Source organism: Gopherus flavomarginatus, chromosome 12, assembly GCF_025201925.1.
Source record: "Gopherus flavomarginatus isolate rGopFla2 chromosome 12, rGopFla2.mat.asm, whole genome shotgun sequence".
Taxonomy (NCBI): domain Eukaryota; kingdom Metazoa; phylum Chordata; order Testudines; family Testudinidae; genus Gopherus; species Gopherus flavomarginatus.
Genome location: NC_066628.1, coordinates 47351264 through 47376951, shown reverse-complemented (window position 1 = coordinate 47376951; position 25688 = coordinate 47351264).

Below are 25688 nucleotides of genomic sequence, written 5' to 3'. Positions count from 1 at the left end.
CTCAGAAACATTACCAAAATCCAGTCAGACACACATCCAAACAAAAGATGGCAAACTAGATAGAAGTACTGGCTATGGCTTGAACTGAAATGGATGGGCAGAGGTACAACAGCAGGAAGAATACAGAATAGGGAGGAATCTCTATAAAAATCAGATGAGTTGAAGGAGGAAGCAACCATAACACCAATGCACATGTCATGAAACGTAACAAAAACATAGGATGGGATTTTCAAAAGGGACTAAGTGACTTAGGTGCCTCAAGCAGCTTGGGTACATTTATTTTATAAGACAGAGAAAAACAAATGAACAAAAACTTAGAAAGTTTTCAAGGGACTCATTGGAAAGGCATAAAAGACTAAGATGACAAAGAGGGATGTGCATGTAGAATATATATACCTTTAGGCTGGGGAAAACAAACAATACAAATTAAATTGCTAAGGAGCCATCACAGCACTCACTAATCCCCAGGCCCTGAATATCTCAGGATATCTGGAGGAACTATGACTCAAAGAGGTGATTCTAGATCCTTTTCTGGATCTCCTCATGAGGTGGCATCCTATGAGATAAGAACATAAAAGCAGCTATACTTAGGATACCGGGCTAGATGAACCATGGTCTGACTGTCTCCGACAGTGGTCTGTACCAGAGATTTGGAGTGTGGGGGTGTACAGAACAGAGTAGTTGGAGCAATCCACTCCTGTCTTCTCCTGGCTTCTGGCAGTTAGAAATTTTAGATCACCCCAAGCATGATGTTGCATCCCTGATTATCGTAGTTAATAGGTCCATTGCTGGCTATCTTCCGTGAATTTACCTAGTGTTTTTTTTTAATCTGTTGTATTTTTGGCCTTCACAGCATCCCATGACAAGTTCCACAGGTTAATTTTACATTGTGTGAAAAAGTGCTTCCTCCTATTTGTATTAAACCTGCTGCCTACCAATTTCATTGGGCAACCCCTGTTTTTAGTATTGTGGGAAAGGGCAAATAACTATTCTCTATTCACTTTTTCCACACCATTCATGATTTTATAGACCTCATCAAATCTGATAGATGAGAAGAAATTCTTATTCTATCCCTAAATGAGGGAGATAAATAAAAGTGATTAATCTAAATCCAACATCCTGATATCCAAAAGAATGTCCTTGGTCCCAATGTCTCCTGTCTCTCTGGGAATGTGCACAAATAGGTTAGCAATTATTGTATTCAGCTTTTTGGTTGTTGTTTTGCATTTTTATCCTACAGCTGTAACACTATTTGGAGTACACAGGTGTTTGCACATTCAGCTCAGGCTTATGGGAATTTGAGGAGCCAAAAAAAACCCAGCAGACTATTGTTCACCAACCATTTGTTAGATAAATTAGACTCTCTGTAGTTCCTTAATGTTATTGATTTTTTAAAAAAAATCTCTGTTCCATGGAAAGGTTTTGAAGCTTGATGTCTGCTTAGAAAATTATATTGCCAAGAAAATATTAGAGAAGTGTATGGCCAAAGCAGTAGACTGCAAATCCAGAAAGAGAACAGAACAATGCCTGATGTGTAGCCAAAAGATTAGCCTAAGGTCTCACAGGTCATTGTGAACTCAATGATTAGAAATGTAGCCGTAACCAATTGAATTTGGTTTTACAGAGCAGTGGTTCTTCACCTTCTGGGGCTCAGGATCCATTTGTAAATGTTTACGGCCTGTTGTAACCCAGTAAATAGTCTGGGGATGGAGGCCTTGGGGTGGTTTCAGTCAGGTCTTGCCCCCTACTGGGGGGTTGGATCCTGCCTGGCATTTACCCACCAGTGGTGGCTATTGCAGTTCCTGTGCTAAGGAGCTGGCTGGGCTTGGTTCTAGGCACAGGTATGGCCCTGCCTCCCTGACTGGATGAAAATTTGAGTGAGTGGAGTTGTGACCTGACTTACGAGGTTGCAGTGACACTCTCTCAAATTTGGCCTACCCGGACTCCCGTTATCATGATGGCTGGGCCAAACCTGTGTGGCACTGGGACCCTAGAGGCTGCAGTGACTGGAGCAGGGAGGCGAGCTCAACCAGACCCACAGGACAGGAGCTGCCACATGAATCTTTGAAACATTCTTGTGATCCAATTTTGAGTCCTGACCCACAGGTTGAGAAAACCTGTTATAGAGCACCTTTCTGCACGTCAAAAATTGCTGATCTTTAATTAGTGTGGAGCAAAACAACAGCTGAAAAATTAGGTTCGGATATGCATTTGAATTCAAAAGGAAATTTCAGTCTGACCATGTTCTAGTCTGAGTTAATCACTCTACCTTTTCCATCACATTCAGTACAAGATGGATGCTTTACTTAGATTTTCTCTATCCAAGAATTAGCTTTCATAGACCGTGATGCTACAAAGGGTAACCACTGGAACAAGCCACCAAAGGATATGGTGGATTCTCAATCTCTTCTAGTCTTCACATGAAGATTAGATGCCTTTCTGGAAGAGATATTTTAGATAAACCAATTATTGGGCTCAGTACAGGAGTAGCAGTGTGAAATGTATTGGCCTGTGATACATGGAGGTCATGCGATATGATCTCATGATCCCTTCTGGCTTAAAACTCCTTAGAATTAAAGGAACTCTGAATGTCCCTCACTGTGTAGCCCACATTCAGCTTAAATGTTGCTTTGTATGAGCAATCACATCAAAGAAAGCTCAACATGAAGTTATGGGCTTGATGCAGGAATAACTGGGTTAAGTTCAATGGCCCATGTTATCCAGAAGATTAGACTAGAATCTAGTCACTAGATCATCACAATGGTCTATTTTCTTAGATTTATAGAGTTTATTTCCTTTCTTTCAGTGGGGTGGAACAGAAAGGTCTCCATAATAAAAGTTTATCTCAAGTCAAAAAATAGTAGCTTCAGGGCTAGTTACTATGGTGTAGTAACTGTATTAGACTTTTTCTACCAGAGAATCTGGTATGTATCCTGACTTGGGTCACAAGATAAAATGAATGTTGGGTTGCACTCTCTAGTGGCTATTTGTCCCCATCATGAACAGACCTTATAAGTTACAGTTTTGGCTCAAGTAACTCCCAGGAGTGGAATAACGGGGCTGTTGCAGATCTGGCAGAGCTGCATGGGAGGATAACCAATTGCAATTTTAGGGGTGTCTGAAAGCCATTTGAGGGGCATTAGCAGCAAAAGCTGTCAAGGAAAGTTTGCACTGTGCCTGATCCTAGCCCAAATAATTAGTCCCCGTGTTTCTGTGAATGCTATTACCCATGCATCAAAGTTGAACTTGAAGTATCTCTTTAACTTTCCCCCAAAGGCTGACAGATCTAGTAGTCTAAAACACAATCCACCCACCTACCTTGGGTCATGCCTGCCAAATGGCAGGTGGAGAGACACGGCTGCCAAAGCATATTGACAGCTACAAAAGAAACCAAACAACCCCAAAAATGTGAAACATTTCTCCAGAGTGCAGCTGCCAGAAGTATTTTTGCTAGGAGCAGTTGTAGCTCTTAATGACTGCTGAGCCCCATGCACTTATAACTCAGCTAATCCTTTTTCCTACAACAGCACCATCTTGTAAGAATCCGCCGGAGACTGTGAACATATTTTCCAAGTACTTGCATTCTTGCCGCATATTAATGATACCAACAGAAATGTGCTAGGAGTTGGAATACAAATGGCATTACCTCAAGGTTCAGATAGTCCGAATAAAGGTTTCCATAAGGATCCAAACATGTGGCTGCTTCTCAGAGCTGAAATGAGGCTGAAATTTTATCAGTGGCTGTTTCTCAAGCTACCATGAGAGCAGCACCACCTAGCCTGCTTTTGTGGTCTCCCGCTCAAGAACACACAGTTTCTTTTGCGCCAGTTGTACTTTTAATCTTAAAACTCCAAACATGGCAGAACAGCTAGATTGTAAAGTCAATACTCATATTACTGAGCAGAGATCTGTGGAAGCTGGATTTCCTGTTTCACAGTGAATCCCATGATTTTTTTCCCCCATTCTGCAATGGAATGAAGAAGAAAAACATTCAGAATTTTTCAGCAAAGTAAAACTGTGAAAAGAAGTTAGTTTGGTGTCAATTTGTTTTGATCAAAAAGATTAGTTATGATTTGCACCTTTCAAATATTTGAAATGATTTTATAAAATAAATGACATTTCTAAATAAAAGGTCAATTCAAAATGAAAAATTTGAAATGCTCCACTCCAAAAATGTCAACATGGAATGTTTTGACTTTATTAAAATCTTTGTTTATATATTTGTCCAAAGCAAATTTTGTTAAAAGCCGACAGGTTTCCATGAAAGATCCTGCTTTTGACAAATGCATGTTCTTTCAGGAAAAACCATTCAGTTCCAAGCACACTGCAAACAAACATGAGAAGTGATGTCAAGTTGTTCACCAGCCACTGTTGTAGGAGATGACTTGTGCAAAAAAGATGGGTTTGCCAAAATTAAAGGCATTTCACATAGTTTCAGGTTTGGCTGTGCCCAGCTCCAAAATGAGCAGCCTTGGCTTGAAGAGAGGCTCAGTATTACAGCAAAATGCTATTGCTACAGATTAGGATGGAGAGACACTAGCACAGCTGTCTGGGTTGACACTGGCACAGTGTCTGACTGTAACCTTGCTATTTCTGTCATCCTTCACATTTATGAGTAATAAAGCATCACACATATATTTTAAAAGAAAAAAATGCTGAACACCTGTTTTACCTACATACAGGCTGGGAGTGTTCATTTCTAGGTACTGAGTTAGAACAAATAAGCTGGCACATTTTTTAAATCCTCTAGCTTTGTTCTTGCAGCCTGTAAACCTATTCTTCCTTGGCATCAGTGGATATCACACTCACTCAGTCCAGATGCCAAGCTGTAGATATTTTTTTCCAGCAGCAGCTGGCTTCTTCGCTTACTCCTCTGGCAGTCGTTGTGGCCACTTTAAAGTTGTCTCTGACGCTCTCATGCATTGATGAACTGTTTGGGTTGCCTCAGTGTCATGAATCCTGCTTTCCCTTTGACTCATCTTTGGACTGAGAGGGAATTGATGGGCCTTCTTAAAGAAAGCACCAGGAAATAAACGAAATGAAACATGCACTTGCCACCCAAACCACTCCTGTGCAAGAAAGGGAAAACAGATGAGCTTTGGGAAAAGTTGGGCCCCTCCTAGCAATCAAAGGCAAATCCCCCAAGACTATGGAGATTAACGGGCGTTGGCTTTCCTGTCAGTGCTCAGTCTTAGCAGCTGTTGTAGTTTCACTTCCCTAGGGCAAGATTTTTAGCTGGTGTTAGTCAATAGAGTTGCACTGAAATCAGTGGTGCTATGCAAATTTACACCAGATGAGATCCTAGGACTACAACACAAGGATGGGTGTAAATCAGGAATAACACCAGAGAAGTGAATAGCTACACCACTGTGTAAATGCAATAAGTGAGATCGCAGGTATAGGCCCATCCAATCCCAATTCATCCATCATATAGAAATGGATCTGAACCACATAGTATAGATCCAGATTCAAATCCAAATATCTCCAGAGTTTGGATTCATTGGTATAGTTCAGATCGATTCCTCTTTGTAACCCCTTCTTCTCTACCTAACTCGTATACACACAACATCAGAACCATTTTTTCTGTGATCACCAACTGCACAATCAAAACTATGTCTTGGATGGAAAAATGCAGTGTGATCTCCAGCATGGGGTACCTGTGCTGGCTGTACTCTCCGGCCATGGATTTCTATTCTTCATTTCCAAATCATTGTTTCGTGATGAGCTGCAATGATATAGAAGTCCCAAGCAATCCTCAACCTTTTATAACTCATCCTCCTCTGCACGATGAACTCCACGGACTGATGTTTAAGTCCTGCTGAAAAAGACTTATTTTCCTGCATTTTAAAAGGCCAGGACTGTATCGTAAATCCACCACAATGTTACTTACATTATAGATTATTTTTTAGAAGAGAATTTTGGGAAAATGCCAGTAGGACACCTTAAAAACAACAAGGAGTCCAGTGGCACCTTAAAGACTAACAGATTTATTTGGGCATAAGCTTTTGTGGGTAAAAAAAACCCTCACTTCTTCAGACGCATGGAATGAAAATTACAGATGCAGGCATTATATAATGGCACATGAAGAGAAGGGAGTTACCTCACAAGTGGAGAACCAGTGTTGACAGGGCCAATTCGATCAGGGTGGATGTAGTCCACTCCCAATAATAGATGAGGAGGTGTCAATTCCAGGAGAGGCAAAGCTGCTTTTGTAATGAGCCAGCCACTCCCAGTCCCTGTTCAAGCCCAAATTAATGGTGTTAAATTTGCAAATGAATTTTAGTTCTGCTGTTTCTCTTTGCTAGTAGAACACCTTGAAAGACAAGGTGGGAGAGGAAATCACTTTTATTGGACCAACTTCTATTGGTGAGAGAGGCAAGCTTTAGAGCCACACAGAGCTCTTCTCCAGGTCTGGGGACACCTTGCTAAAGAAGTGTTTTGCTATACCTCATCTCTCCTTCCTCTGTATTCACACACATCTGTCCTCCGGGGCATTAGTTGGCTGGCTGCCTGGAAATTGCTTACAGTTCAAGGGTTAAAGGGCAATTGATGCCTTATGGAAAACTTTTGAAACTTTCTACTTATAAATAATTCTGTTTAAAGATCATATTTTCTTTCTCCCTGGATGCATTTTTATTCATAAGTACATTTTGGCTGAATGTGGGAGGGAGGCTTGATTCCCAGAGCTGTTGAGCACCCACACTCAAGATGAAGTTCATAAGGGGGGTTTGGAGTCTGAGAGCCTCTGTGAATCAAATGAAGGGTCTTCCCTTCTTCAGAATTTGTCTTTGGCCGATGTTTATTTAACAACTGAACCCATTGTGAAATCACAGTGGGTTGCTGTAGAAATTCTGATGATGTCACAAAGGGTGAATGATGCCATCAGGTGAAGGTAAGCACTTCAAACACTTAGTCCCAAATCCCACTCTTTGCACAAAACCTGAGTTGAATGAGCTTTGCAGAGAAACTTTCTATTGAAAACCATCTTCCCACCCACTGCTCACCTCAGGTCTCAGAAAGAGAGCAAAGCATAGCCATGGCCTCCACTGCTGCTGTGCCTCTTCCATGTGGGTTGTCATCTGTGTTCATAGAGTTCAATTCTGCAGTCTTGACCCAGGTAAACCTTCCATTGATTTCAATGGGAAATTTGCTTGAGTAAAGACTGTACGATAAATCAAGAAAACAAAAAAGGCAATTGCAACTGGCAGGTACAGAGTGGACCAGCCTATAGTCCAGCTACCAGTCTCCTGGCTATCATCTCACCACTTCAGTGCTTTCTCTTCCACTGCCTGTCTGAACTCTACCTAAAATAAGCCTGGGAAACGATATATTTGTTCCCATTAATCATATGTTAACCCCAAAGGTTACAAGCAAGTATTCCATCTCCCGCAGGCTAGCCAGGCTCTTGCTGATTCACAAGAAGTTCACATGGTTTCACAAGACCTGCGCTTTTACATGCAAGGAATAAAAAAAGATATCTGCATCACCATCTTAACCCTATACATTTCCTCAATGATCATACCTCTGCCTCTCCTCTGCCTGATGTTTCTCCCTTTCCTCTCAGATGCAATGAATATGCCTGGCTGTTCTGGCTAACATTGGTAGTTTCCTCCATCTTGCCATCCACATAGTGGTATGTAAGGAAATTCTGCCACAGTGGAGTGCAGACCATCCTCTAGTGAACCTGTCTTTGTCACCTCAAATGAGCTTACTTGCCAGATCTATCAATTTATCCCTGCTGGACACCCGGCCCCTAAATGGGAGGCCTGTTTTTCAGAGGTTCAGGACAACGGCCATTGACTTTCTTCCTATTTTGGATTGCCTGAGCTTTGGCCACGGAACCGCATTTTCCTCTGGGTTTGCAAGCCACAGAGGATATTTTGATTATTACTATAGTATAAAGTATAATAGAGTGCTCGTTACTTCTACAAATTAGATCATTTTTATTTTAGGTGCCTCAATTTTGATCTTATCTGTGCCTAAGTGCAGGTTTTTAATTTTTGGCATAAGTTCATGCCACTCTGACCTTGATTTTTCCATAAACTTCACGTCTTACTTTACACTGTATGAATGGTAGAATGAGAATAGCCATATCCGCCTGGTACTTAAGTACTGGAAAAAGATCAAGGATGCCAAAGCAAGCTGAGTGCATACATATTCTTATCACAAAAGCAGCAGAAATCAGAGGTTTAATAATAAAATGCGGGGCACAGAGCAGCACTTTTATTACAGTAGCTGCAAGCACCAGATCTCTGAACTATCAGTCCAAAAATGCTTATGTCATAGCAAAGGGATCATTGAGCAAAACTGCATCATTCGTGTCTGACTTCACTTTCTAGGAAATTATTAGCTTATGTGTTCAGTAAATATGATTCCTTGATGGGCTAGAGATCCCAGCTTGTACTAGTCAAAAGTTCAGAAGAGTAACTGAAGCTGTGCATATCTGGTGAGAACTGTCATTATTTCAGTTGTCTCCTATCCTCCAGCTCCATTGTTGGCTTCCTTTCCACTTCTGAATCCAGTTCAGAATTGCTCTCTTGGGTACCCACACCTGGTGCACGCTGGCCAGTATTCAACATGCTTCTCCAAACACTGTCTCCTCTTGTGATACCTTCCTTTGATATTCAACAGTTCTGGGTCACTCTTTCCCTCTGACTCTATGAGACACTGATTCACTTTTTCTCTTTCGCTTGTTTCATTTTTACTATAAAGCACTCTAAGATACCCATGTAACTGATACAGTTTGAAAACACATTGCACTGTATTAAAACTATATGAAAACTAGAGCTGGAGGAAATTTTATATTCAAACTTTTTTTGTTTCAATATTTTTTTAAAGTCAAAATATCTATTTTACTTCAGTGTATTATTTTAAGTACCAAAAAAACAAAATCAAAACCAAAATTAAATGTTTTGCTTCAGTTCAAACCAAAATTGTTTTTTGTTTGTTTTTTTATGAGGAGAGTTAATTATATTTTTGGTTTGGCTACCAAAAAATCAGTTATTTGCACAGCTCTAATGTAAACTCAACAAAAGAACTGAGCAAATTTCACTACCATCGTATTACAGGGGTCTGTGCAAACATTTTAGTTTTAATTTCAGTCCACATAGATTTTTATCCCCAGGGTCCTGCTTTAAAATTCATCTTTGAACAGACCCAAAAATTCAAGTTGAGTTTTGGTCAGAAATCTTTGATTTTTGCCTGTTTTTTGCTAAATAAAGCACGGTCAACATTTATTCATTGAAATGTTTTTAATCAAAATATTTTCCTTTGGGAAAAAAAATTGGATTTCTCTCTCTTTTGAGGGGAATAAAAACGGAAAAAGGGAGGGAGAATGTTTTGGAAAAGCAAAAATTTCTGTCAAATACTTTGAACAATATATTATTTTTTTATTTTGAAAAATTATAAAAACTATATAGAGGTTTTTATCAGTTCCAGTGACATGTTTTTGTGAGACTAAATTACCCATGATTTCATTGAAAAATCATACAGGGACCCAGGTTTACTCAGAAATGGTCAGGGATTTAGTCAAAAGACTTTTGAAGCTTTGAGTCTTAAAGTACCCAATATACATTTCAGATTTATATTGCAGACATCTTGCACAGATGTAATTGCAAGAGCTTGTACAAAATTTAAGCTGGATTGTATTTTTTTCTTTCCCCTGAAAGTTCTATCTATGTGATCCATTCTAGACCCTTGCCTTAGTCAATGAGGTTAACAAGGAAAAATCCCCTCGTAGTGAACTGACTGGGCATTTAAAGCTTTGGCATGAGGCTTCACTGAGGTTCTCATGAAATGTCATTCTGGCTGGGGATTCATGAACTGATATGGGTATAAAAAAAAAAAAACATATCTAAACCTCTGACTAAAACTCCAGGAAAAAAAGAAAGCAAAACTTTGAGAGTTAAAAAACTTTGTGTACCTATTAAAATCAATATTTTTTTTTCATTTTTATACATCCATGTACTCCCTGATCTTGGCAGGAATGAAAATGAAGCTGAATGGAATGTAAGTCATTATCAAAATGTCTCTTTCTGGTTCTACATGGTAATGCAATGTAATTATTGTGGGGTGTGACCTGGGTGGAGATGTGAAGATTGGTTCATAGAATAGAATATGAGGGTTCAAAGAGATCTCAGGCATCTTCTAGTCCAACCCCCTGCTCAAAGCAGGATCAACCCCCATTGTGGAAGAATGGCGTGCAATAGTGCAAACTGGCATTTCTTTCCATATGATAGACATATCTATCTGCCAATAGTTAGGAGACCAAAAGAATGTGCATTTGAACTTTTAAAATTAAATTAGCTAAGCACAATTTGTAGAATTGTTTGACATTTCCATGAACTCTAAACCTGCATTAGATGCAAGTGGAAAAAGAACAGGTGGACATGCTAATGGTGATTTATCTTTTGATGAGTTTCAGAAAAGTTTGCATAAGTTTGAAACAGACACTGTACTCTGGCCAGCAATCATTCCAATGGCCATATCCAGTACAGATCTCTCTGCAGGTTATACAAATGATAGGTAAATGAAAACTGCCAAGTTAATGTTTAAGGGTTGGAAAATGTTGGGGTTTTTTTTGTCAATTTGTTTTGGCTTCAGTGGATCAGGAAAGAGAGGTTTCCTGCCTTAATATTTTTCTTTGTCATGAAAAATTCAAAGCGCTAGAACAATATTAAATCCTGTTAATAATGTTTGGTTGGTCATCTGGTTCAGTGAACAAGATGAGGGATGTCTGATACAGCTTACAGTATGTTTGAGTCAGAGCTCCTAATAAAGGGCCTCTTTCAATAATTATTCACCCAATAATTTGAGATGCCCACATGTAGGAGGGGGGAAAAGAGACAGGGCTGGAGATTCTCTTGCCTCCTGACTTGATATCAGTATATTCCATCCACTGAAATACAACCAATGAGAGCACTGAATTTCACAAACTAAAAGTCCCTACATGGAGAAGTGCTGAATGCCTTCAACTCCTGTGAAAATAAATGGAAGTCAAGTGTACTCACATGATAGGACCCTCAAAGTATCCAACTGGTGGGGCAGTGGCTTAAGGGACATCTGAAGGACACTGTTCTTCATCTTGTTAATCTTAGTAAAAAGGAAGTGGGAGCTTCTAATTTGTTTGTATTGCCTATGAGCATTTATAGCTCTTGCAAAGAGAGGCAGGTAATGGGGTTTTATAGACATAAACTCTCAAGAACATTAGTATTAATAATGAATATTATTAATAGAGATAACAACAATTAACTTGAGTTCCTATAAACTCAAGGACTGTTTTCAGATTCCATTACACTTGATAGATATGCCTCATTTTATTGCTTGCTTCTTAGGGAATTTCATTTTCATAATTTGTTAGTGAATTTACTGTCAGTGGAAAAGATTAATAGAAATGCTTTCTGCCTCTGTCTTACAGCTCTGATTGCTATAATAAAGTAAATATATGGAAATATACCTATCTCATAGAACTGAAAGGTCATTCAGTCCAGCCCCCTGCCTTCAATAGCAGGACCCAACACTGATTTTTGCTCTAGATTCCTAAGTGGCCCCCTTAAGTATTGAACTCATAACTCTGGGTTTAGTAAGCCAATGCTCAAACCACTGAGCCATCCCTTCCCCCAGTCCCAGAAATACACCTCAATTCCAAATAATAAGCACCCTGCAATAATGAGTGTCCCAGGACCTTCCAAAGATGTGCAGATTTCCTTTAAACGTGACTTGCAGCTGCTGTGGCAGACCTGGGCCTCTCTTGGTCTGAAATTGCTGATTGTGAGAAATCAGCAGAAGAAAGTCCATCAGAGTTTAAAATTATTATTATTAAAGTGCTTTTAGTAGTGTAAGAATGAAAAAAAGTATGATGCAAGTTATAAATCAAACAGGAGTATGCCATTTCAGCTATTGTGGATTCATATATTATAGAAGCAGAAGGGACCATTACGATCATCTCATATGACCTCCTGCATAACTAGGCTTGGAAAGATTAGATTTGTACTGGTAAGCATCAGTAAACATCTGTTTTATCAACCACAAAAAAAGTATTTCCGTTGATGATGATCAAAATTTACAGATAGGCAGAGTAAGAAAAATCTGTTTTAGAACTTAATTGAAGTTTGACAGAAAGATATGTATTTTGTTTACTTTGACTTGTGAGGTTGATAACTTGTGTTTTAATGATATAAATCTTTATCTTTTTGAATTTCAAAGTCTACTGTCATTAAATAATTATTTCCTGACAATCACCTCCTGCATTGTCTGATCATCCCATAATTCCCCACACTTGTGCAAAATTATGGGTTTTAGTCATTGTTTATTTTTATCAATTTAAATTTTCACAACTGTGAAAAAATGTAGATCAATGAAAATTTGAAAAAAATCATAAAAATAAACACTGATATTATCTGTTGAAATTATTTAAAAGCCATCAAATTCTGCCAGGCTGTACATGTGTGCAGCCGGGACTCGACCCTCTCCGGGGGGAGGAAGGGAGCCACACCGGCTCACTACACACCAGTGGGTCCGGGAAATAGCCCGGCCGTCCTCGTGGCAATCGCCGGCCCTGTGGGGGCAAGAAGCTCAGACCCTTGGGCAGGGCTGAACAGCAATAACAGTTAAGGCCCTGGCCCTAGGTCAGGGCGGGGCAGCAAACACTGAGTCAGGGAGCTCAGGCCTTGGGCAGGGCTGAGCAACAATAACAGGGTTCGGCCTCCTCAGGCCAGGGAGCGGAGGAGTCTGCCCCCCCTGGATGGGTGGCAGGGGGGACGCAGGCCCTCCCACTCCATTTTGCGTCCCAGCCTGGGGCCCTGGCAGCGGCCAACGATCCGCTGCTCGGTCAGTGGGGATCCTGGCCGTAACACACTGACTGGTAAGGCTGCAGCCAGACTGGGGTCAGCTGCCCCCGGGCTACTTCCGTACTCCCCCTTGAGGCCTGCCTGGGTCCTGACGTCGGCTTCAACAGGGTCCAGGAGCATGGGCTCGTCAGGGCCAGGGCTGGGAGATAGGTCTGGCAACTCCTCCGGATAGTCAGCCCAGGGTAGCTCCGGCGGCTCCTCCGGATAGGGGCACGGGGGAGCTCCGGCGGCTCCTCCGGATAGTCAGCCCAGGGTAGCTCTGGCAGCTCCTCCAGATAGTCAGCCCAGGGTAGCTCCGACGGCTCCTCCGGATAGGGGCGCGGGGGAGCTCCGGCAGCTCCTCCGGATAGTCAGCCCAGGGTAGCTCCAGCGGCTCCTCTGGGTAGCAGGCGCGGGGGAGCTCTGGCAGCTCCTCCGGATAGCGGGCCCAGGGTAGCTCCGGCGGCTCCTCCGGATAGGGGCACGGGGGAGCTCCAGCAGCTCCTCCGGATAGTCAGCCCAGGGTAGCTCCAGCGGCTCCTCTGGGTAGCAGGCGCGGGGGAGCTCTGGCAGCTCCTCCGGATAGCGGGCCCAGGGTAGCTCCGGCGGCTCCTCTGGGTAGCAGGCGCGGGGGAGCTCCGGCAGCTCCTCCGGATAGTCAGCCCAGGGTAGCTCCGGCGGCTCCTCTGGGTAGCAGGCGCGGGGGAGCTCTGGCAGCTCCTCCGGATAGCGGGCCCAGGGTAGCTCTGGTGGCTCCTCCAGGTAGTGGGCACAGGGGCACTCTAGCAGCTTCTCCAGGTAGCGGGCGTGGGGGAGCTCCAGCAGCTCCTCCGGATAGTGGGCCCAGGGTAGCTCTAGCAGCTTCTCCAGGTAGTGGGCGCGGGGGAGCTCAGGCCAGTCTAGGCGGCTGTCCTGGGTCTCAGGAGGTTCCCAGTCTCGAGCTCCCTGAGGGACGTCTGCTCGTTCCAGTTGCTGGGGCCTCACTGAGCTCTGAGGGCCCACCTTTATAGTTCCGGGTCAGTGCCTGACCCTTTGAGGGGCGGGCTCAGAGCCCTTTAGCCCCGCCCGTTCTGGCCTCTGGCTGGGCTCTTCCTCCTCTGGGCTGGAGGGGAGCCACACCACCTCACTACGCAGGCCTATGCATAACACAGTCTATAGAACTTCACTCAATAATTCATTCATCAAACCCAAAAACTTGTAATTGAACTGGGCATAATTTTTAGAAAGTCATCCAGTCTTGACTGAAAGACTTCAAGTGATGGAGAAATTATCTCTTCCTTTGTTAAATTAAGCTAATGGTCCATTACCTTCACTGATAAAAATGTGCACACTATTTCCAATTTCAGGTTTTTTAGCTTTAGTTTCCAGCCATTAGGTTCTGTTATCTTTGTCTACTAGACTAAAGGCCTTCTGGTATCTGATATCATTTTCTTATGTATGTATGTCTATTGGGACAACAAAGTAACAGTAAAACAAGCACGTATAACAAATCTCAAACCCCAGCCAGCTTCTTACACTCTTTTCTCTATCACCATTTAGTCACCTGATATTTCCTCCCAAAAGTGAATGAATCACACAGCAAGGTGTAGGTGGTGCAATCTAGTGGTTGGAGCAGGTGTCTGGTCTAGGGGTTAGAGCAGAATCAGAGGGCAGAATTGGAGCCATGGTCAGGAGACAAGCCAATGGGTGGAGCTAGGTGCCAAAACAGAACCAAAGGGCAGAGCTGGAGTCACGGTCAGGAGACAAGCCAAGAGTTAGGAAGCAGGAGTTCAGAGGTTAGCAGGGACGAGTTTCTGGAGAGGAGCAGGCAAAGGGTGGAGCAATGGCTGAACAGAAAGCTGGTCTGGTGCAGCTGTGGGTGTGAAGCACATTGAGCAGCCAATGTACTGCTGTTGCTACCGGGCTTAATTAGGGATCTGTTGGCGCGTCTGTCCAGTCAGGGAGCACAGTCACATAGGGAGGGCTTAATGGGCCAATATGAGCTCATTGGGTTATTGGAGACTGTGCCCAGAGCCAGCTGAATTCCTGACACTATTCAAGGTGGCTTGAACCAAACTGTAAATCATACTTCCTATTATTTTTTTCCATTTGCTAATCAGGATGAAGATTAAATGAAGTTGGTTGACAACCAGAACCCTTTCCCACAACATCCAGGAAAGTATCAGTGTTCGGTGATTTAACGAGAAGGAAACAGAATTGCACACTGAGGAAGAAAGAAACAAGGAACTTGAATTTTGCCAAATAGCCTTAAAAACAATAATTAAGAAGGCCTCTGAATGAAGTTGATGAAGAGAGACCTGTGTTGCTTCCTGTTAGTAAATACAAAGAATAGAATCTAATAGGACTCAGGGGAAACAACAGCTTGGGAATAGCCTTGGAACTGAAGACAAATATACGCAGAGGATGCAAAAAAGTTTGAAAATGATTTGTGGATGGCATTGTGTGGCTGGATGCTATTCCTCTTTGTTAAGACTATATTGGGTTAAAGCATTTATACAAATGAAATAAAGAATGCTGATTTCAAAGCAATTTAAACTGCATGCCTAAAACAAGCCAAGTCCTGAAGGTAACACCTGCTGTCTTGTAGAAAGCAACCTGCAGTGTGGTGGAAGGAAAACAGAAAATGCTGAATTAGAATTAAAATGCATCTAGATAGCTGGGACATCTAGATGGCTCGAAGGATGTTTAATTAACTGGTTTAAATATAAAATAATGCATATATAAAGATCACAACTGCTCATAACAACTAGCAATTAAATGTATGTTACTCTCCAGTGAATTCATCTTTCAAAAAATTGTCTCAGAAGTGTAAGATCAAATTATATGTAAAAGTACTAGCTGGTAATTGTGTGTGTGTGTGTGTGCATGCGTGTGTGCATACCTCTAATGCAACGGTTCTCAACCTACAGCCCAATCAGCACACAGCTGCACCCCATGTGACATCCTCAGGGCCATATGGGTAGTGTGCGTGTGTGTATATATATATACTGTGTGTGTGGATCTGGCTCACATAACACAGAGAGAGCTGCATGTGTGACCTACAATGGTAAATAGGTTGAGAACCACTGATCTAGTGGAATATATCAGGTCTCAATATGCAGTATAGCTCCTTCTTTTGGCTTATCTGTGCAAAGTGATCCTCCAAATCATAAGGAGAAAAGCGGTGTGTATGGAGTGGAAGATCCTAAATTGGACTTAGAGTTGGACTCAGAACTTAGTTTGACAACATTAAATGGCAACTGGAACCAGAGTTTTGGCATGACTCAGTTTATACTCAAACATTTTTGGAGTGTTTGGACCTGTACTTTTCATTCAGGCTTATCCTTAATGGGAATCCAGAACTGCATGTGGTATCTGTTCCTTATCGACATAGTTTATTCAACAGAGGTTTTCAAGTTATGTTAGCATAAAGGGAGACATCAGGAAGCCTTTTTATCTTTGAAGGTTATACCTCAGCCACATTAAAAAAAGATGTGATTTAGAAAGAGATACTTTATAAAATTCTGTATTAACCTGGCATGTCACACAATCATGATATCTAGGGATTCTCCCATTAGAATATAACTGTTTTTCATTAAATAGATCAGAATTTGAACTGAACCTACCTCATAATTTTTATCAATTTCTTCCTTGGGCCAAATCCTACTCGCTTTTCTAATATGTGTTGTCCAATTGATTTCAGTGAGATGACTGGTGAGGAAGATATGCTCCAATATTTGCTCGTAAGTTTATGGAGCTTAAATTTCAGGCATTAACAGACTCTTCAATTTTAAAAATGATACGATTTTGAACTCTACACTCCTTTCTCTCACACAAATCAATAGTTAGCCTGGGCAGAGGAAATGAATGTGATCATTTTATGGATATTTTTTAGACATTTTCATTGGTTTAGAGCTTTGTATGTATCTGTTGACACGAGCTACAACATAAAGATATGAAACAATAGCTAGAGTGGTTGCAGCTATGTTCATGTTACCAATGGGAACACTGAGGCACAGAGTGGATAAGGGCACACAGTGAGTTTGTGGTAGAGACCCTGGTCTCTTTAGTCCTGTGTAAGGACTAAGGTCCCTGTCCTTCAGGGAACTGGATCTGAATCACCATGGTTTGAGTGTTTAGAAAATTATCTTTCATTAACCAGAACAATTCTTATCCTCTTCCCTTCCCCCTTGGCATACAATATCCAATGAGATTAGGCAGAATGACTGTCACAGTGAGAGAGAGAACAATTCTCTCTCTAATTTGGCTCATGCTTTCTGAATTTAACTGGACTAGTTCAACTGATCTGTTCTGTGGTAGTTTATGTTCTTTGGAATCAGCTGAATTAAAATAATACACTTATTATGTAATGCACTGCTTAATGCAGAATGCTATATGTAAAATACACCCATGCTGCACAGGAAGAGCAAAGGATGAATAAAAGTTGACTGGCTGAGAAATAACACTGTTAGCGGACCTGATTTGCTGGTATGCTCCTGTTTTGCATCGGAATGGTGAAGCTTTGCAGACACTCAGACAACCGGATGCAGGAATTGGAACAAATCACTACATTAGCTTTTTATTATATCTGATCAGCCGGTTTTCATCTTCCAGGTTGGGAAAATTGCTACTGTTGACTCTTGGATAATAAACAACAGCGGAAGACTACTAAAAAGAAGAAAAAAGATAAATTCGCCTTTAATTTAATCTCAGTCATAAGTGAATCTTCCTCTTCTAGTCTTCTTGATTCTTCTCTGCCTCACCTGGGTCTGACTCTGTGACTTTTTCATATGCTGCATCTGGGACTGTTTGCAAAGTAAGGAATAAACTGTTGTTCTTGCAAACAGGCAACTTCCTTTTTAAATGGTTGGTTCTTTACTCTCTCTCACTTCCTTCACTCTCCATCATGTCTCAATTTATCAGAAAGTCATGTGAGCATAGCCAATAGATTTGGAGCCCTTTTTGTTCATGTGGCAAACTAGTTTTGCTGTGTGAGTCAAGATCAATGGGTCCTATACAACATGTTGTGTACCTCCTTCAGTGCACTAAATGCCCCAACAACACCTATATGGGTGAAACCAGACAATCACTGCACCCTCAATTAAACTCACATAAAAAAATTATAAAAGACAAAAAAAAATATCATCCAGGTCTGACCTCTCAGTCTTTGTTCTCAAAGGAGACCTGCACAACACCTTCAAAAGAGAAGCCTGGGAACTTAAATTCATAACGTTGATAGACACGAAAAATCATGGTCTTAATCATAACACTGTGTTAATGCTTATGGCAACAATCTATGACCCACTAGCCCCCCTTTTTTGTTAATGGACTACTTCAACTCAAATAGTCCTTTAGAATATATGCTAACTACCTATGCTAAACAATCTATTCCACCTTGTGTTTAGCTGTGACACTCTGAGTACTTTTCCAAGACCTGAGGAAGAGCTCTGTGTAGCTTGAAGTTGGTCCAGTAAATGATATTACCTCACCCACCTTGTATCGTTAATATCCTGGGACCTACACCGCTACATCACTGCACATGAAAAATGTCGGTTTTTCGTAAAGCTCCAGTCCCTGGTGTTAGCATCACAACATGTAGGTTGCAAATTGGTAAAGAATTTAAACACTTGCTTCAGTTCTATCTGATCTTCAATGAGACATAAGCACATGCTTAAATAGGGCCACAATGAGGCATTTTCCACCCAAAAATGCTATGCCCCAACTGAGGCTATGATTGAGCATGTATAAAGCCATTGGTTTATTGACTCACATGTTTAAAATTATACCTGTTTATGTGCTTTGTTGGATCAGGGACTGGGTGAGGGAACTTTGGCCGTTTGGTCTGTGGTCTGACATCAAAATAAGAGGATGTTCAAAACTGGGACCTTTTTGTGCAGAGGTCCAATGGTCAGATTGTCCTTTCAGCTGATCAACTGCTCTCAAGCTTAAATATGTAACTATTGTGTGAAATCATGAAACGTTCCCTTTGCTTCCCTTTCTGACTGTCTCCACCCATTATCTCTTGTCTTATAATTAGATTGCAAACTCTTTGGGGCAGGGATGGTCTTTTTGTTTTGTTTTTGTCCAGGGCTTAGCACTATGGGGTTCTAATCCATGACTTGGGGCTGTAAGGTGCTACTGCAGTACAAATAATAATGACAATAACTATAGTACATACAAAATCTCATCATGAGATTGCACATAGACACGGCAATACACATGTACTGATCATGAAATGCTATCAGAGTCCCACTTATCAATCAGAGATTGAAGGGCCAGGGATTGTTCAGCTGTACGTGCTTTTAGACTCCAACTTTGCTGGCTGTGAAGAAGGAATACTCTATGATAATGTCACACACAAGCTGGAAAACCCCCAGCTTCCTTGGGCAGAAGGATGAAAGCTCTGCTTTTCACAATGAACAGGCTATTCCATGGCTACTGGCACATAGAATAACAGATCTCAAAACATTCCCACATTGGCTATATTAAATCCCCCTCATAGAGTTCTCTTTGTTGCTAAAGAAAAAAATAATCTGGAAGGTTTTTTTAATTATTATTTTGGGAGGGCAGAGGCAGGGTCATTGTTGCTGTGCTGTCTAAAATCAGAGATATAATAATAGCTCAGTCCCCAAAATATAAGTGATATTTGAGTTCCAAGTCTTAAAAAAACTTTTCAGCATATGAAACAGATGGAAACTGCTCCACTGACTTCCTCCAAACTTGTTTGCAGCTGTTGTTGTTCCCCCACCACCACCATCACTACACGCTTTTTTTTTCTTTCTTTCCAATGAAATTTTTAGACGTCACCTGTTGACACATGCATTGCAGGATATTTTTTCCCTATGAGTCTATAAAGAAAAGTGGCTTGTGATGTTTTGGAGAAATGTACATAGAGGAGAAGTTGTGAAAATGCCTTTGACATAGTTCTGTGTGTGTGAAACATCACATATTATGTCTGTCTGGAAAAAGATCTCTGTCAGTTTGGGTCTTTGTTATTACTTTCTTTTCTTTTAACAGAAACTGGAAGTTGACCAGGTCTTACGGGGAATACCAAGCATTTGGCTTTGACAGAAATAGAGTGGCTGCTTGGGACATACCGAAACAGATGAAAGACAAAGCAGTGAACTAGTTCCAAGTTACAAAGGGCATATGCACACCGATGAAATCAAGGATTAGGTGAAAGGATACTTACATGCTGAGCAGCAAGCAAAGTTTGTCACCCTATCTGTGACTGTCGCAGGAACCATTCTTAATAAAACAATTGGTTCTAGCCAAAGAAAACCCTAATGCTCTGTAGCAGCCACTATAGAAGTGTGTATGTAACATGACACAGAGCAGTGAATGGACTAAAGCAACATCACGACGCACTTCACATGGACCATGGATTTTAACTGGAGCTACACTGGTGTACAGTAGCTGGCATACAGATATGTTATATACAACATACATACTCATGTAGAAAAGGCTTTTCATTATCCAGCTCAGCTTGATTTAATCCACTATCACCATAATAATAAATCCATCGAATCATAATCCCATTGCAAACCCCCTTCACAACACACCTCACTATGCTTCCAAGAATGCCCCTAAAACGAAGAGGGACATGTGTCTCTTTGAAATGCAGAGAAATAATGTAATGGGATTGGGAAAGACAAAGAGGAGGACAGGCTTTTTTGTATTTTAACCATTTCAGTCCCAGGCATTTATGGGTGTTGAATGAATATAAAATGGGGTATGGAGAGTTAATAGGCAAACACAGATGGATAGATTAGGGAACCATTTAGAATATCAATTCAATATGATTAGCTGAGCTAATCTGTCACCAAGAAAGTGCGGTTAACATATTTCCATTTTATCATCAGCTGAATGCATGAACCCAGCCCTTAGCAATTAATGAGTTACTCAGTGAAACAGATATTTGTAACTCTACTTTTTTAATGGGTTCTACAGAATCATTATTAAAATGAAGGTTGCATGATACAACGTGCAGTGGGCATGTGATATACAGTCTCTATTGTTCCTAAGAGATTATTATAATGTTATTAAAATATCAGGATTGCTTCTGATAATAACACATGACAATCCTGATGAATGACTCACAGAATGGATAGCAGTGAAATCCTCTGACTTACCCAATTATCAAAGAAACTCTCACTTCCCTGAAGATGATTGTCTTGCTAGAATCTGTTTGGACTTAAGTGAACGTGCAAACACCCTCGAAGAAGGGTGCCCTCGAAGAAGACCTTGAACCATGCTGCACTCAATAAATTTGGAAATGTTATCGAGTGGACTGTTAACACAGGTTGCCAATAATGGTGCTTTCCCGTACGGACCCAACATGGTCTGTCAGATAAATCACAAGACTCTGGACACCTGTGTTCTGTTCCCAACTATATTAGCAATAGAGCTAGTTGGAAATTTTCCAATGGAACATTTTTCTACTGGAAAATACTTACTCATCCACACGTGGAAATGTGTAGATTTCAACAAAATTGATTGACTAAAACATTTGAATTTTCTGTTTTGAAATTACTTCATTTCCATTTTTCTTTTAATATAATGCAATATATTAATCATTAATAATTAATAAAGTTAAATCAGGATGAAACATTTCCATTTTATCAAAACAAACCTTTCCAATTAATGTGAACAACTTTTGTCATCGGGATTCTGTTTCTTGGGAAATTTGTTTTATTTTGTTTGTTTGTTCTGCTTCGGAACAGAATTTCATGTGAAACAGCAAGATCCCATTCCCACCCAGTTCTAATTAGGGGAGAATGCTGTAGGTCAAACTTTTAGAGCATTGATTTGAACAGTACCTTCCAGGACTGCACAACTCATCAAAGAGTATCCAGGTTGAAAGAAAGATAGACACCCAGAAAGAAAAAAGATAAAACACCCTCTTACCAAGTAACTCTTACAGCGCTAATGATTGTTTAATTAAAATATATTGCTTTTAGAATCCTTTGTCTCCCAAATGCCCTCTATTGCACATCTTAGGGTTCTCATTAATATCATTATATTGTTGCATTTTTTTCTAATGACAAGAGATCTACCAAAATGATGTTATCTTGGAATAAACGGCATCAGGTGACAAGCAACATACCTGCTGCAAGAGGGGACTGGATTCCTAGAGATAAAGAGGAATTGCCTGAATGAAGTAAAAGCTAAACAGCCTAATGCACTTCACCAAGTGGGGTTATAGGATGTGCCTATAATACGGCTACCCAGAACTTTGGTTCCTAGATTTTTAACTCCTTGCATTTCAGTTGTATTTTGCAAGGATGCCATATTTGGGGGATTCTGTCATTTGAATGGGAATGGTTCTATTTCCCCACACTTTGAATTGTCCCACCACCACAAACAGCATAAGGCCACTGGAAAGACAATGAAAAAAATCTTTAAAATTGCATACTCACCTGTATCAAGCAGTTTCAGATCTACAGATGATGCGCTTTACAAACAGTAGTATCATTCTAATCAGGCCCACCAATGAAAGGTGTTGTCACAACAGAGTAAACTCTCAAAAAGGGACACTGAACAGATTGAAAGGAAATCACCACTAATCTGAAAGCAACCTTCTTTAATGACGCTCTGACCTTCCACCAAGCTTCTGTGTGTCTTGTTTGTTATTTTTCTACACCTTGTTTGACTAAAATGATTTGGTTTAGAAAGATTGCAAATGAGGCGCAGCTGTTTTTTTTCATTTGTGTATTGTTGTTTTGTACTTTATTCTGTTTCAATCACATGGACAAAAATCCAGTGTTGTTTCCTTGCTTCAGAGAGTTTTTTCTTGTTTCAGTGATTAGTCAGCTTCCTTTATTTACGTTTTCATCCTATGCTGGTGGTGCACTGACAGCTTCAGATGTTTACTGGTTTTAACAGCTGCAGATAAAAGGGGAGATCTTATCAACATTATCCATGTGGTTTTGAATAGTTTGCTGTGTCCTTTTGCTATAGCAGATGGGTGGGGGGGCGGGAAGCACTCTAGAGAATGATCCGTTTAGAAGATGCCCTGTTTTTTCCTCTTTTCCCCAATAATCACTAGTCTTAATTAGCTAAATAACAATATATTGCAAACACTGGGTATATGGGGTTTCTGGAAATACAGATTCAAAGTCCTTTCATAAAGTCACGTAATTGGCATCTGATTGGAATCGAAGATATTTTCACCTGAGCGATACAGTAATTGCAGATTTATTTGAGGCTTGGGTGATAATAATCTGACCCTATTAAACACTGAAATGTAGTCTAACAGAATTTAAAAGCACAATGCCAGTATCTGATGGGGCAAAATGTCTTTTTATTGTAGTCTAATAGCAAAATCCATGTAACATTCATCTTTTAAACTCAAATAATTCATGATCTTTTCTCTTACATTTCCAATGTTTCTTTTCTCTGAAGATACAAAATGCAGCTGTTGCCAAACATTCATCAGCAAACCAGTATAAGCAAGCTAGGCCTCGTGCACAACCCTAAAATAACAAATCCATGTGCAGAGCCCAGCACACATGAGTAAACTTGTGTTCCCAGTGCAGTGCCAGCTATCTGGATCTCCCAGACAGTCCCACACTAAGAAATTAATGTGTATGCATAGCCCAGCTTTCAGATCCTCCGGCCGGGAATTCACTCCTTGGGTTGGTCTGTACAGTAGATGCCATTTCTGCTGTATTTCTAAAGGTCCACTGGAGACATCCTTTATTTTCTATGCTGCTCCAGCTGAACAGAAGTTTTGCCTATTTAGCAAAGAATCCTGTGGCACCTTATAGACTAACAGACGTTTTGGAGCATGAGCTTTCGTGGGTGAATACCCACTTCGTAAGATGCATTCACCCATGAAAGCTCATGCTCCAAAATGTCTGTTAGTCTATAAGGTGCCACAGGATTCTTTGCTGCTTTTACAGATCCAGACTAACATGGCTACCCCTCTGATACTTGCCTATTTAGATTATTTAATGAGGAATGTAAAGCAGCTTTGGACAGTCTAGTAAAAGTGGCATAAAAGAGTAGTTTGCACTGTATCTCCTTGGATTTTTCTTTTGCTGTGAAAGCAACACCACCTACCACTTACTCCCACCCTCCTGACTGACTGATTTTATTAGTAGGCTGGTAGCTGATATTAGCATATCTGATTCATTACATCCTTCCAGTTGCTTGTTCTTTCCAATTAAAATTATTCTTTTGGGAATTAGTGAAATTCAAGTTGCATGTTGTAGGAGCCAGAGAGCAAAAACTATGTGCTGGGATTTTCAAAAGAAGCTAAGGGCTTGCATATCCTCAAGTTTTGCCACTTTAATATACTAAAGCATCAGAAGAAAACAAAAAACAACACCTAGTGTAAATACAATTGTACAAATATAAAGAGTTTATGCAGCTATAGCTAACTCTGGTTTGTAGAAGCAAAATAATCTATACAGGTATAAATCCCTTTATAGTGGTATAACTGCATCTATATTAGAGATTTTACCACTTCAACTATGTTAATTAAAAAAAAAATCAAAACCCACATCTGCACCCACATTTATGCAGGTAAATCATTTTAACTGCATAAATCAGGCCTGAGGAAATTAGGTACCCGAATTCGTTGTGAAACTCCTTTAAACTCTCTTACAAATCCCAGCCACAGTTTATTATTCACAACTGTGCTATCCGGTTTCCCCAAGTGGGTAAATGACCAACCCAGAAGAAAACGGTCACCACCAAAGCTCAGAGTCACTGCAAGACATGACAGATGAGTGACATCAAACAAAAACAGGAAGGAAGGTGAGGAAGGGCAGTGTTAAGCAGGACAGGAAGGTGCATGTAAAAAACAAGAAAGGAACTAGAAGGATGGATAAAGGAGACTGAAATAGAACTCATGAGAAAAGTCTCCCCAGCAGTTAGATACTGTTATAAAATGAAAGAGGGGGAAGGGGAGGAAAGACCCTTTGTGTAACCAAGAGTCCAACGCCAGCTGAAAAGGAGGGAAATGGAAAATGGTACCAATGAGATCCCATGTGTAGCCCGGGGTCTTTGGTTATAGCTAATCACAGAACTCGCAGCTAGAGAGGATACGGGGTGGAGGGCTATGATGTGGCTTTAAGCCACCTGCCTTGTTCCCTACTGATTCTGGGCCGCTCGAGGGGCGGAGATGCCCCCAGCATAACTCTGAAAGCCATGGGGCCCTATCTAAGTTGTGACAGCCTCCCTCAGCTGTCTGACCAGCCACAGCTTTACCTGGAAGATTTCCAGCCCTTCATGCTTCAGTCCCGCCCCAGCACTGCCCTGGGGGTATTCCTACTAAGTCACTTGCAATGCCTCAGGATGCAGTGTTGCAGTGCCTGCAGAAGGGCAATCCTCCCTTCCTGGAAATGGACATTTTCAGACTCTTTATGTTTCTTGGGCACTCTTACATGGCACAAACGGGCCAGAGCAGGGGTAAAGATCTAACTCCTAACTTACATCATTGTAACTGAGAGCAGACTTTGACTGAAAATGATCAATCTGGAAACTGTAACTAGTCATAGGGATGTCATTTTACTGAGGATCAGACTGATTGCAGATTATTTTTTGTCTATAAAGGTCAAGGGGTCAGATCCTTTGCTGGTACAAATTAGTGCATTTCCATTGAAGTCAATAGAGCTACATGGTTTACACCAGATGAGGACCTGATCCAAAATATTTTTAAAAGCTTTCATCTATGTATGATCCTGGTGGGTGCTGAGTGCCCTCAACTCCTATGGAAACCAAAGGAATGAGTTTTGAAATTAATTTACCTGATTCTGAATATTGCCAATGTGTTGGGAATGCAATACCCAAAAAGTACATTCACTAAGTGTTTTTTTTTTCAAATGTAAAAAAATAAGATGTAGTGAAGAATGGATGGATGATATATTTGAAGTC